This window comes from Pleuronectes platessa, chromosome 2, assembly GCF_947347685.1.
Source record: "Pleuronectes platessa chromosome 2, fPlePla1.1, whole genome shotgun sequence".
Classification (NCBI taxonomy): domain Eukaryota; kingdom Metazoa; phylum Chordata; class Actinopteri; order Pleuronectiformes; family Pleuronectidae; genus Pleuronectes; species Pleuronectes platessa.
Genome location: NC_070627.1, coordinates 25,971,504 through 25,986,857, shown reverse-complemented (window position 1 = coordinate 25,986,857; position 15,354 = coordinate 25,971,504). Strand labels below are relative to the sequence as shown.

The 15,354-nt window shown below is 42.3% G+C and overlaps 1 protein-coding gene across 6 annotated transcripts in view; it reads right to left on the bottom strand.

The window, feature by feature from the left end:
- Positions 1-13,446, bottom strand: part of LOC128458783 (transcription factor SOX-13) — a 42,653-nt gene extending 29,207 nt beyond the window's left edge. For 4 of the 6 annotated variants that reach the window (XM_053443757.1, XM_053443791.1, XM_053443798.1 and 1 more), the window contains exon 1: positions 13,086-13,446. The gene's annotated coding sequence lies outside the window, so the exon portion shown is untranslated. Of the gene's footprint in view, positions 1-8,667; positions 8,758-8,886; positions 8,976-13,085 lie in introns of those variants that run through there. The other 2 variants (XM_053443782.1, XM_053443774.1) reach the window with 2 other exon arrangements.
- Positions 13,447-15,354: the final 1,908 nt, after the last annotated feature.

The window sequence follows — 15,354 nt, the reverse complement described above, 5'->3', positions numbered from 1 at the left end:
GTTCACCAGTGTGACGAGCAAGAGCAGGTGTTACAAAGAGGTCTGCCTGCCACAGATGGTAAAAACGTTATGGAAGTTTTGATGGACAGTCAAATGGGCCACAAAGACAGAACCCGGTGTGACAGTGACGGACAGGTCAATGTGTATGTCAGAAGGAGAGAAAGAGAGAAAGAAAGCCGGGCAAATCTGCACACAGCTCTGCAATTATGACATTTTCAGGTTATTATGAGAAGTGTAAATCAATTGTAATCATTATTAAATGTGTTGAATTAGATGGGGGCCACCACAGTCCATGTGATCAACAGAGCAGAACAAAGCCGTGCGACACAGGTTTTATTTCTGTTTCACTCTGATTACAGCAGCTGCAGGTGTGTGACCATGGGAAAGGTGAAATTAACCATTGTTATAAAAAAATTTTTTTTTTCAAGTGCCACCCTCTTACATTTTATATAGAACATTTTATTTGAGTTAGTGGTAAGTTATCCAGCCTTCGTCAACAGCTAACCATTGAGTGCATGCTAAGTGCGTTAAAGAGAAAAACATGTGGCTTTACCATAATATGCAAGGCTGTTATTTATTTTTCTAACAGATTTGGAGGCCCAATGTTTGAACAATTTGAACTTTAACCCCACAGTGACCCCTAAGTTCACTGGCAGTCCCAAAAAAATACAAATGTCAATTATACAACACTACTTCCTGTAAGTGTATAGAAATCTAAATCATAAAAATACCAACAGGTCAGAATATTAACATTGTAACTGTTTACATATTCCACATTCACTCCACTGCAGCGTTAGTTAGATGCTTTATGGCACCGCCACATTTACTGACCAAACTATGTTGAGACTATTTAGATCCGACAATTTAATTCTTTGTTCTCCCCACTTCATGGCTGGCTTGATGCAAACTATACCCCATGAAGTTCAAATTACCCAGATTAATCAGTTTATATTATGTCTGCATTGATTACCTGGCTTGAGGTTGAACACGTGAACCACATGGACCAATTGCATGAGTGTGTCAACACGCATATGAATTATGACATCCAGTGTAATCCAGGATAAATAGAGCTGCATGAGCATACAGTGTCTGATTGTCTGCTGTGAGGCCTCACTCGGCATTGACTCCTCTATTGAGCTGTGTGGAGTTGACATCAGGAGTGACAGAATTAGGTGGTGTGAGCTCAGTTGGTAAGGAACACTCAATAACATTTAGGGAATTCAGGGAACACCTACAGCAGAAACTCGGTAAAACAGGTTTTACACCAGCTGACAAGTCTCCAAGAAATCTTCACACCTTCAGCGAAACAGACAGATTTTTACTTTTACCTTTTTACTTTACACACCTGATATCACACAGTATTTTTTTAACTATTATCTTACTGCCTTCAAGTGATGTTTAAAAAGAGTGATAAGCACGCCTGCACGCACACACACACACACGCATACACGAACCGAATGCACGCACAGAGTTCTTGAACAAAGCTTCCTTGCGTTGCTGACTGGGCCTCATTAGAGAATGAGCTCTCAGGACTAGAGACACAAAAGCCTCGCTCTCTTCTCCTTTCCTTCCCCTCTCTTCCTCTGTTCTCTTGGGCTTTTGATGTCAAGGGTACTGAACCATAGTGCACAGTCCAAAGAATGAGCTCATCAAGAATACACAGTCAGTTTCCTCAAATTATTTAGTTTTTTTTTTGTATTTCTGAGTATTTGTGTGTGGCTGTGTGTGCGTGGAGAATCGGACCCAGAGAGCTACAAGCCCCGATATGGTGCTGTTGTTCTGCGGTCGCTGGTCAGTTCATCACACAAAGAGCAGTGTTGAGAACTCCAGCACTGCGATAGAGTGATAGAGACATCACAAAGACTACATTTTACTCCCTCTTTCCTCTTGGAGTTCAGGGGCTGCCCTCATCGAGGCCCGCCCACCACACATACACGCACACACACACACACACACACACACACACACACACACACACACACACACACACACACAGACATACACTGCAACATATCTCTATCTCACACTTCACTCGGTCATACCAAATGATTCAATACATTTTAGATCGATAACAGAGGAGGAGGAAAGGAGGATATGTGAGATCGACCCAACAAGGACAAACGAACAGCGTGATGCTGAGTCTTTCACGCTAAAATAAATGAATGGCGCTTTATAGTGAAGTTAGGTCTCTATTTAAAATGTTTGCTCAAACAAGGGGCTATGAGAATCTAAGCGTGTAGAACAATAAGAGTAGAAAATAATGTTAGGTCAATAGTCAAGATGAATTTTGAGACTTTCCTCCCTCGATTGGTCAATTTGCGCTTGCAAACTTTGATACTACATAAAAGCCACATGAACTCCTGTATACAAGTTATGAAACAGAAAACTGTGTGTAAACAACTTTAAACGCTCAAAGTTCCCACATGGTTTGTGCCACTGAGGTTGAAAGGACGAACTTTCACAGATGAGTCTGATCTGAACCAAGGTAAGTGCACATTTAAGATGATATGCTGCTTCAATGCAGCACTTTCAGGCTCAAACTGTGATTTTCAGTGTCATCCAGACCCGAAACACCAGGTAACAGGTACTGGAGGGTGCAGTTCAGACAAAACTTTTAAACCTGATGTTTAGGATCAACCAGCAGCTAAGGTCCGTGACCTGGTGTTATGTCCCTACAATGCTGAAGGGAAGTGCACAACCAAATGCACACACACCAGGATATAGCTCCATGTGATCTGTGTTTCACTATGGAATAACCAGAAAAAAGGAAAATGATTAAGAAACTGGGAACAAACGTGGTTAAAAGACCACCACGTTTAACTCAACAGTAACTTTAAATTATGTAAAAAAAAAAAACAGGTTATAAATGCTCTATAGCGCTAAAAGTGGTTTAAAAAGTCCACTACTGTATTACGTTCTATTTTGTGCTTCAGCTCCAAAAACGGATGTCCACTTCATTTTTACAGCTGTTATTTAGCAAATCAAGACTTTTCATCCAAAACCCAAAATCATCCTGTAAAATATAATTTGCTGCTGTGGATGAAACGACTCAAGTGTATTCAGATTAAAAATACTTACATTGTTAGCACAGTAGTCATAATGTTTTCCTTATGTGCATTTTACATTTGAGACTGATTCAGTCAACCTCCAATACTAGACTTACACATATAGATTACTTTATAGAATGGTATTTCTATATTTATGGTATATATCTAAATACTACTGTACTAATGTCCCACAAAAAAAATCTATATTAATGACATAAAGCCAAATAAGTCACTGATAATTTAGCGATCAGTTTATAGAGTCATGGGACTTACTGGCTTATGAGTGTTAACATTGGTTAAAACTACATGTTAAACAATCATAACATGTCCATAAAGTGTCTGGTAGGTTTCCATCCTGCTGCATCTCTCTCCTCCTCTCTCTCTCTCTCTAAATAAGATGTATAAATAGGCCAATGACACAACTGTGCCCTTCACAAAGACACTGACGAGAGAGAAAAGAGCTGAGAACAAGACTCTGGCTTTAGTCACGGCCCCTTTATTCTTCTGCTTTTCAGACGCACAGGTTAAAAAGCAGCCATTTTTTCCTTTTCATGCCTCTCTCCCTCTCATCCCTCTCTCTCGTGCCCCCCACCCCCACCCCACCCCTTCGGGTTCTCTGAAACAGGTCGTCTATTGTGGCGGCTAGCGAAAGGCTACTGTGGCATTTATCAGAGCGCAGGAGGAGGAGAGGGAGGATGGGGGAGAGAAGACAAAACGCACTCCCAATAAAGCAATAGAACAAGAGAAAGGGAAGAAAGGATGTGTATGAAGGCCACTTTTTTTTTTCTTCCTCTTCCTTCACAAAGCCCCCCCCCCACCCCCTGCTCCTTCAGGCTGGCGCGGACAAAGGAGGCCCGACTCTCACAATGTGCTCTCTCCTTTAGCCCGGCACACTTTATATCCTCACTCCATTCACCGCTGCTTCTTAAAAGCACCCACGTGTGCACAATGTGTGTGCGTGCATGTGTGTGTTTTTATGGAGTTTGTGATGGAGGTGGTGGGGGTCTCTGTTTGCTGAGGGTCTTATAGACCAAAGGGCCTGGGCTCTGAGGTGTTTCTATGGAAACGCCTTTGAGCAGTAAGAAACACAACAGGTGATTCTGCTGAGGGCCTGTTCGACTCCGCATTGAGAAGCTGCAGGAGGTCTCCGCTCTCTGTGTTTGTGTGTGTGTGTGTGTGTGTGTGTGTGTGTGTGTGTGTGTGTGTGTGTGTGTGTGTGTGTGTGTGTGTGTATAAGTGTGTTTCACAAGTATAGCCGCTTATGCTACAAACAACTTAGTACCATAGGTCTTAACCAGCTCCAATAAGCTAAGGATCATGTTTGAAGTTGCTGGCCGGCCGCCGTAATGACACGCTGCCTGGCTCCAAACACAGGCCTTGACCACACAACTGTCTACACAGCTGATACATCCACAGAGCATCTGGAAATAGGAAACACACAGGAGGAACACTGGTGGGAGGATACAAAATGAATTAAGCTATGCTCCATTAACCCTTATGTTAAGAGAAATCCATTTAAACAGATATGTCAAGTTACGAGGCAGAGAGGATGTCGAAGACAGGAGCATGGACAGCAAGGAGGAAATGTCAGCAGGCACCAGGAGTTTGTTTACTGTACAAGTGACACTGTTATAATGAGTGTTTCTGTAATATCAGTTTACTGTAATGTGTAAGAATGTACAGAGAATTATCACCTGAAACTGCAGCTCCCCCCCGGCTTCACAGAGCTTTACAGTGACTTTCCTCTTATTTAGCTGTCCAGCCCACAACTCGAATGCTTTGGTTTCCTCTCCCAGCCTATTGAATGTGGCTTTCAGCCGCAGCCAGCAGCTGTTTTCAACAAATAAGCTCTAAAAAGGCCAAAACACCCTACCTGCTCAGCAACAAGCAGCAGGCAGACAGAGTAACTACACCAGAGTGCAGCTCAGGCCGCGTACATGTTCGAACCCGACCGGAGTCAGACAGCCGAGTAACCGACCTGAACAGGCCAATGTGAGATGCCGTACTGGGTTTGTGGAAAACTGTCACGCATTTTTTTATTGTTTCCGATCTAATCGAATCAAAGCACTATACACAGAGTTACACAGTTTCAATGAATTCAATCTATGGCAGTCTCTGTCAACAGATACCGAGCGACAGGAAGAGTGAAGAGAGAAAGATACGTTCTTGCATGAGCGAGAATAATGAATTGTCTTCCACAGATGAAACTATAAGGTCTCACTGTCTGCGTGGATGGTAAAACAGATGTATGAACCATAGCACGAGCATGTGGTAAAGTGACAGTGAGCACCATTCACTGTCAGCCCAGCAGTCATGGGGAAACTGGGGTTCAGTGTTTTGCTCAGTGTTCAAGTTACTGCATGTACAGTTAAATGTGCCGACGTTACCAACTGTGATAAAAACCAAACATAATTATTTTTCAGAACCAGTAAGCCTCAGGTCACGTAACAAGGCTCTATCACAAACTGTTCAACATGGTGGAGCATGAATTAAACAAAATTAAGACATTTTAAATGGATTCATTAAAATACATCCACGCCCTCTATAATAACGCATATAGGCGTTTTCTGAACCGACACACCAACCTGCTGGATGGTTTGTTTGCACGTTCCAAAACTGTTACAAATTATTGTTGGAGGGGGGAACGTTTTATGAAGCTGTGGTTGAGGTTTATTTAGGTTTATAAACACAAATTACCTGGTTAGATCAAGTTTCAGTTAAAGGTTCAGTGTGTAGAATTTAGTGACAACTGGTGGTGATGTTTCATGTTGCAGCTGAATACCCCTCACCTGACCCTACTCTTCCAAACATGGAAGAGAACCTGAGGCAGCCTTCAGTCGTCATAAAGACTCAAAAGGTGTTTAGTTTGTCCAGTTTGGGCTACTGTAAAAAATATGGCAGCCTCCGTAAAGATGACCCTCTCCTGAAGTAAACATAAAGTATTTAAATATAAAGGGCCCATTCAATTTGTAGAATTTAGATGAAACGCACTAGTGAAAACATCACAAAGATAACTGTAAATTCAATTTCCGCCAATAGATCCATTTCAACTAAATCTTACACAAAGGACATTTAAAAGTAAAATGTTTGGGTGATCCATCCATTGGTCTCCTCTCTACAAAGGGTTTGTGATTGTTGATCACCAGATCAATACCCGAGAACCTGAACTGAAACTCTCTCCTGCATGCAACGAAACAAATGAGTAGCAAAGGGGGAGAGGTCGAAATTTAAGCTGCAGGGGAAGATGACGGCTGATAAAACAAACAATATTGTGTAGAAGAACAACCCTAATGATTTCTCTTTATTTACTTTCTACTAATTAAAATCCATTAAAGGACCAAAACCAAAAATGATGTGATCCAGCTAACAAGCAGTGACATACTGTATCATCCTCATCCCCCTGCTGTTTGCCCATAAACTATTTAAACACATCAGTTTACCACATTTTTGCTCCGGGCCGAGTCTTTATCACCATGAGCATCCAAACACACACAGTGTAGTTCACTGTGACTCAGTCCCACACACACAACGTCCTGCTGCTGCACCAAATATGGTTTCACCCAATGCTGAAGTTAGGCCACAACAAACCTCAATTTCACAAATTATGAAATAAAAAATATAACAACTCCAAACGCCACAATACATCTGTTTTATTAAATGACTCTTCCTCCTTTTCTTCCCTCTTCTAAATGGTACTGACGTCTTCACAGTCTGCAGGAGTCTTTGTTTGTGGAGGTGACAGGCTGATAAATTAGTCAAATGCCACATGCTCAAATTTATCAGGGTGGTTTCTCCCTCAATTGTGTTACACTTCAACTAATGATGAAAACCAAGACACATGAAAAAGAATTAAAACACGGAAAGAAATCCTTATCTGCCTGCAGGGGAACAGCGAGCGGCCTGGGAACAGCCAGCAGAGGAAGTATAGGAACAAAAGTTTAGGGTCTGTCACTGACGGCGTGTGGCGAGACGGTTTGTGCTCATACAACCTTTTTGATTTATATCATACATGATCCGTTTTCTTTTCACTGATCACTTACATCTGAGTGTTGAGTATGGCGAGTGATACATGACAGAGACAGAGAATACTTATCTATCTGTGCAGGATGTGAGAGTGAGCTGGAGATTTTCACGACGTTATCGTGCTCGGATAAAGATAAAATGCTAAAAAGCTGCCAACCTCGGAAATAAGTTTAACTTTACTGATAAAATAACACAGACATTGCCGCAGGAGGTGAAATTAGATGCCTGTTGATTGTTGCTCAAAAAGTAAGAAAAGTGTCAAACAGAACGTAGTCATAGACATTTTGTGGCATAAAGAAGTTTCTCACAGGCCATAAATGTTCCATTCAAACAAGAAACCATCCTATACAAAGCAGGCACATAATGGTCGACTGTCCCTTCAGATTTCACAGATTTTTTAAAGGAAATGCAAAACCTGCCATCGGTCTGAGGTGTCACAAACAAACGGTCTATGGTCATTTGCAAATTATCACACACAGACGCATCTGCATTATATTTTATAGAGAAATAAATCAACAGATGACAACAGACAACAGACAACAGAGGGACACTGTTTAGCCCAAGATGGAAAAGTCATGTAAATGAACCAGGAAACTGGCATGTTTATATTTGTGCACGCCAAGCTCCTCTATCAATAGAGCGTTTGTGAATTCTCCCGATTGGCGCAGAAATAAACAAATGAGTTGGAAAGAGGATGGAAATGCACCTTTATCCACAGTCTTTGCGAATGAGAAAGAAAATCTGTCGGATAACGCTGAAGAAGATGTAAAAGGAGCGGAGACGTATAAAGGTTTAAAGCCTCTCTATCTTTGTGAAACTGTAAATTATTAAACTTACAATCCTAATTATTTGGTCTTAATAACCTCTTAATTACATCTAACACAATCCTTTTTTTAAGCTTTAAATGTATTACGGTCATAGCAACTCTAAATTATCTATGCAACTTCTGACATTATTATTCTTTTCCCTCTGTAAATGAAGAGGCAGCTTTTACAGCATTTTATTGCGGCACATAAAGCATGTAAACGTGCGTAGTCCTGTCCCGTGCGCCAGACAATACGGGGCTGTTGTGTGTCCAGTGTTACGGGAACAGCCAGACAAAAGAAACCTGCAGTTACGGCCCTTTCCCAAGAGCAGAACCTGAAACACGCCACATACTTCCCAACAAAAGCTTCCCTCTTGTCTCTGTATTTAATGTAACACACCTTGGTCCTGTAGGAGCTTGCATTGTGACGTTTGCGTGCTGAAGGAACACTGACAACCGTGCACACGTTCGACACGGGCGTGCACACACGTAGGGAAAGTTCCGAAAATTCATGTGCGTGTGTGCATATTTTTTTCTAAGGATTAAAGAGTGTTCAAAAGTGGCATGGGAAATGCAAGGCAGCGTTCAAAGATGCTTCCGTTCTTTCTTTGCCAAAACTGATTTACAGCAGTTGATAAAGAGACCAGCCACAGCTGAACGCACAGGCTTCAGTCCTGCATTATTAACACGTTATTATGAGCTTATGACAAGCTGCACGGATCACTGAGCACACATTCAAGGCACAGCTGGCATACCATGTATGTGCAGGACAGAGCAAGATCTCCCACTTACTCAGAAAAACCTTTATAGGAAGAGAAACCTGAGCGTGTGGAGTGTGATCCTCGTCACTGCTGCTTTCAGACACACAAGTGTCAGAAGAATCTGCCACAGAAACAAACGCATTAAAAGCCAACTAGGCACTTAAGCCTGCGAGCCAAAAACATGTCACTCATCTTGTTGAGGGTTTATAAATAAGAAGAGGGTTGCTGCATGTGAAGCAGGAACTCTTACCTTGAATGTGTGTAGATGCTCACAGTGGTTTTGTGAGTGTTTGTGTGGGCTGTTGTCTCTGAGAGTAGCTCATCAGTAGTGTAAGACTTGCACTTGTATCACCCGCCCAGGTCGAACCACTGTGTGTCCCTATATGTGTGTATGTGTGTGGCTTTGTGTGTATGTGTGTGTGTGTTTGCATACAAGTCTGAGTTTTCTGATCTCCACAAGGCAACAGGTGGAGAATGTCTTTAAAAAGAAAATCCTGTGAGGAAAGAGGAGAGATGTGAAGATGTAAGCAGAACCGGAAAGAATTGCTCCACCTTTGTGCTTAGAACTCCAGCAGCTTCTCCTGACACATTTAACATCTCCACTTATAATTACAGCTCTTCCTCAGGCCGTTTGCCTCCCAGATAAAACGATGTGAAGAAGTGAAGGTGAGATGGGGATTGACACTTAAACAATGACCAAGATGATCTTCACACCTCAACCACATTTTAAAGTACATTAAACTCCAGTTTCTCAGCACTCAACACAGAATGTTTATGTCTTTGAGATACTAAAGTACAGAATCTCTGACAACTAGGTGTTCTCGGCTCATAACGGCTCATCATGAGGGCAACAGCCTCTTCCATAATGCAGAAGTAGAAACGGTGAGCAATACAATCTGTGTAGATGGAAATATAGTGAAGAATTAACCCGGACAAAACTTTTATCAACTTTTTAAGGCACAGACAACAAGAGAGACACGTTATCCACATATGAGAACTGGAGAAGAAACATGGATCCAAAGAGAACAAACCCACATCAACTTAAGTCCCATCAGCTCAACAGCATCATCCCAAAGCACAAAAACCTATCGTACAAGGCAAAGAAAAGCAGAATTTCAAAAGCTGGAGCCAGACAGGTTTTTACATCTTTGCTCGCAAAACGATGAAGGTGAACTGACACAAAAATTAAGTTTTTTATCATTTACTTTTCAGCAAATTGTCTTGAGACAATTTCCATCTATTTTCTGTAAGAGAACAATCACAAGTAATAAAATAAAGCGTAAAAAGTCAAATTCGCATCACTTGTATTGAAGTTTAAAACATGTTGCATCAATATATAAAACTCCATTCATCTTATTTTCTGTATTATATCTATTGTGTGGCTATATTCCTGAACTAATGTCTTAGCCAGGTCTCGCTTTAAAGATATTATTCTGAATGAGACTTTGTATTTGGTTAAATGAAGGAGAATGACAAATAATTACAATGTGTTTCAATTTATCCTAGAAAAAAAAAATTGTTACAAATAATTGTGAATTGTTATTATTTAACAATCTCTTACTTTTACAACTGACAGGAGAAAATTAAACTGTCAATTAATGAATCAGTTCTAAAACTCTAAAAGCTCCAAATGCCCAAACTCTTATGTAAAATAAATATTTCAATAATGTAGTCTCTATTCTCACAACATGCTGCCGTTAATAAATCATGGTTCTGAATTACTGCTCGGCCTGAAGTCAGAGCAATGATGTGTAAATGAAACTGTCGACTGTCAGCGTGTTTGTCAGTCGGGCGACCGTCTGAGTGTTTCCACGTTCACAGCTCTGGTGATTTCTTCCAAAGGACACAATGCGGCGAGAAGGTTTTATTTAAAGAGATCACAAGGCCTCCCCGTACCCAGCATTGTGCCGTGTGATTGGCTTGGCCTCACACTGCGCTGAAGGAGAGACTGAGGAGCATGCACACACACATACACACACACACACATACACACACAGACACACAAATACACACACATATACATACAGACACACCATTATTCTCCATTGTAGTGTTTCTCTGTGGACTCCTGGTTCAATAGGATTCAGAGAACAATGTCCAGCGGATATAAGAGGTCAGTAGAAGAGATGGGGAAAAAACCTTTGTCTGCTCGGTTGCCCTTATGGAGACATTGGTTTGTCTCTCTGATATATTACCATTGCATACCAAATATCTGAAATTAACAATTGCCAATCTTAAATCAAAGAAAGAATGTCATATCCCAACAGTTACTGCTGTTGTATAGGGTATTTACAGAGAATAAAAACAGGCAGAAATAGATAGATATAGATAATTTCTAACTACCAGTAAATGGCTTTGTATTTATATAGTGCTTTTCTAGTCTTGATGACCACTCAAAGCGCTTTACAGTACAGTTTTACATTCACCCATTCACGCACACATTCATTCATACAGTGCATCTATTCGCAGCACTTAGTTATTCTATGGGGGGTTCAGCATCTTGCCCAAAGACACTTCGGCATGCAGATGGGTCAGACTGGAGATCAAACTGCCGACCTTCAGGTTGGAGGACGACCACTCTACCCCTCAGCCACAGCCGCCCAGTGTGGTTTATAAAAAGGGCACGAGTAAGGAAATGGGTTAAAATATTTTTTTTTATGTGCAGCGAGTGCCGACGAGGGTGAACAGTAAATGTGGTTGTCTATCAAAGATCGGCAGGTATTTTATTTCAGGTTAATTGGTTGTTTAACACTTTAACTGGAATGTAAAAAGGTATAACAATATGGCACAAGCTCAGGCCAATATTAATGTTCATTTAAATACTGTTGATGTGTTCTGAAAAACAGTTATAACTGACACCTGCCAGCCAATCATAGAATATCTACTGCGGAGAATGATGCACTCAACCCGACCGACTGAAAGAGAGAGTACAGAGCCAGCCCCCGGGTCACCTTTCCTCCATGAACCCATTCACCTGGAAACACAAAGCTGCACATGAGGAGAGGAGGAGGGGCAGAGGTGAAAGGTGAAATGCCAAACCCCTCCTTGAGATTGTGCTCCTTAGGTGTGTGTGTGTGTGTGTGTGTGCATGTGTGTGTGGGTTTGCTTGCGTGTTGGCGTGTATGTATGCGTGTGTTTGTGTGTTCACCACTAGAGATATAGAGATGCAGCATGACAGTCCCTCTCACAAGCTGAAAGAAAGAAAGAAAGAAAGAAAGAAAGACAAAAAGAAGGAAAGAAAGAAAAAAAGAAAGAAAGAAAGAAAGAAAAAGGAGTGGTGGCAGCAGTAGGGGGTGTGAAGATGGGAGCGAAGAGCGGATGAGGAAAGAAAGGAGACTGACGGAAAGAAAGGTCAGGGACTCCCCACTGACGGACAGCTTTGTATTCAGCCATCCACTGTAAAGACAAGCACACAAACACACACACACACATACACACACACACACACACACACACAAATCTACAACTTCACTGCTCAGTGCGACCCCCGCCGTGGCAGAATGCCCACAAGCTTTCGAACACTTTCCACTCTGCGCTGAGGCTGAGACGTCCCCTCTGAACTGGTCCCAGACCTGCTGTCTGTCTGTCCGCTAGCAGATGTCACACTGACGGGGGTCCTCAGGCGTTTCACATCGACTCTGCCTCACTGTTGATCCACATTTAACACACACGCACGCAGAGAAAGACACTTACTCCTGCCCTTTCCCTGGCTAAGGACCCCTGAATGCTCTTAAAGGACCTTCTGGCTGGGACCATTGACCACACTGACAGACAATTTTCCCATGATTCATGATAACCGCCACATGACAAGATGTTATTTTAGTATTTCCTTGATGTTATTTTATAAAAACAGGACCACTTAAGGACAACTTCACATCATTGGGAAACTGTTAACGCCTGTACCTATTCTGGGGGAACCTGCTGATAGCCGCCCATTTGCACCTGCCAACAGTTCTGATATCATCATCACCACCTCCATCCTCCTCTCCGTCATCACCATCATCATCATCCCCACAATCCCCAATGAGCTGCCTTCCACGCAGAGCAGCAGCAGCAGCAGCAGCAGAGTCTGGCACATTGAGAAAACAGAAAATAAAGATGTGACAGGAAGGACTGAAAGAGATGGAGCTTCTGCTGCTGCCGGTGGAAGTGGAGGTGGAGGTGGGGAGAAGTTGAGTCAGGTCACAGTCAAATTGTGTTTGGATGCAGGGAAGCAAATAGATTAAGATAGGAATTCTGAAACAACTCCCTATGGGCTGATATAGTTTGATCGCAACCTCGCAGCTCCACTCATGACAGTCAGGAGAGTTTGGGAAGTTTTCAAAGCAAACGGTGCACGACGCGGAGAGTTTCTGCTGAGACTCTCCAAGCCAACGGGATTTGTATTAGACAGAGGATATTAACGCATGAAGTGCATTTGAAGACACTGACATGTGAACAACTACTCACCAGTCCTCGTGCGCCCTGGTCTGTCCACGGGTTTAAAAAATAAAATAAAACGTTCTCCTCTTTCTCTCCGCACTTTAACTGCTTCACCGCATGCAAAGCGCGGTGGTTTGGGACAGAGGCTGCTCCGTGCGCGGCTCCCGGTCCTTCAGAGTGGAGCCAGCCGGCTGCTAGTCGTGGATCCCTTTTCCTCTCTTCTCTTTTTTCGGGTAGGAGTAGCGGGAGACTAGGAGAGAGAGTGTGTGAGCGAGAGAGAGACTGAGGGAGGCGGAATGCTGCTGCGCCGTGCGTAAACGTTTTGGAGATGGCGGAGCGGACCTGTGCTCTCAACTCCTCACTCCCGGTGACTTTCTGTCTGCGGGTTTCCTACTGTCACAGTCGATGTGCAGATCCCTGCCGCTCACCTCCCACTTAAAGGGAGAGGGACTGATTTCCAGGTGCAGGACAGAGAGAGAGAGAGAGAGAGGGAGAGGGGGAGAGGGGGAGAGAGAGAATAACAAAAACAAAAGGAAGAGTGAAGCAGACGAGAGAGATTCGATTTTCTGTTTCTTGCCCCCTCGTCATATTTACACACTAATTGATCAGTCTATTGATGGCTATGATGGGTTATAGTTCCCTTCAGCACTGACAGACGTCTCTCTTCCAATACATCAATATCTAATCCAGAGACAGACTCAAGGGGAGGTTTTGGTGTAATGTGTTTTAATTATTGTTATGTTTCAACTTTCATGTTATCTTTAAAGGACAGTTACATCATGCAGATAACTTTCACATGTGTCATAAAAGGTGTGTCATACACAGACAACAATCATGTCGTTGTACCACGGCTTTGTATGTACACCTAGAAAAGTCAAATAAAGGAAACACATTTCTTTTAGAGTTTCTAAGGCAGTCGACAAGTGTGTCTTTGTTCTACATCTCAACAAAATGAATTGTGTGTACTGACATATATATACATCCAACTGCAGGTTTAGTGTTGTGCACCACAAGTTCTGCTAACTGGTGTAATTAGATTAAACATCATAGCCCCTCTTTTTCCCTAGTTTCTGTGTTTCATTCGCAGGGACAAGGGTCTAACTTAAGTTTTTACCCCACAAAAAGTCCCTGCTGGAGAGAGGGAGTACTCTCTGTAAGTGCAGGAGCCTTCAGGGTGGGGTTTGCAGTCAGAAACATACCTTATTCGTTGCGTACTCCAGCATTTAATTTCAACCGGTCAATCTCAGCAATAGCATATCAAATCTGTTTCCTTACTCTACCTGTAAATTCTAGAGGTGTGTTCATCACTCTTTACCCATCAGCGACCCATCAAAACATCCATGACGTTTTTACCATCCTCTGCAGGCAGATTCAGCATGGCATCAGGAGATACTCTCGCTGTGCACTTTGTCAAATCTACACACCTGCCCCAGACAGCTACTGCCATAAACACTGATATAGCATCAACGCTATTGTATAGTCTTCTGAATTACAGGCGTCAGGTGGACTCGAGTTCAACAGCTTTGTTTAACGTTAGCAAGCTAAGTTGCTTACCTCCCTTGGGCTTCATCTTCAATATTTCTTGCCTTCATTTCGCTACTGAACGAAACAAGGGTGACATATTACTGCCCCCTTGTGTGTGATTGTAGATGGCATGATATGTGCTGTTTGTCTCATCACAGGTTCTCCCTTTTACACAGACATTGATTGAGCTCTGTGAATCAACTGCCGGCATGAAGGTGGAAACCCTGTAACCCCCTATTCCGGGTTCATAACATTTATACAGAATGATGAGGTGGAATAAAGGTGCAACATTCCCACCTTGAAGAGGCTCGGAAAAGGCTGATGCCTGAAAGTGGAACGTTACCTGCTTAACATGTTCACCTGCACATGTGCTTTAAGGGTGAATTAAACTCACACACTTATTGTACGTCATTGTTAACTGAACTGTGACCAAATCACTTGAAGCTCTTCACACATTAGATGACCTAAACAAATCTTAGAGAGTGACTGAAATATCTGGTAAATGACTTGCATCATTTATTATTATCATCTTTAAAGAGCATTTCCCTCTTTAGTTAGATGACTTATCATCTTAATACGTAAATTTTTGGGGGGGGATGCAGTTTTTCAGTTTTAGATAAAGGTTCAAAAAGGTCCAATTAAGGTTGGGAAAGGGCTTCTTTGATTTAACAAGTGAAACAGAATGCTCACACCAAATTATCTGCCACCACTCCTATGGTACAGAGGGAAACAAAATACGTCATTTGTGCTTGTGAAAGAAAAAGGTAATAAT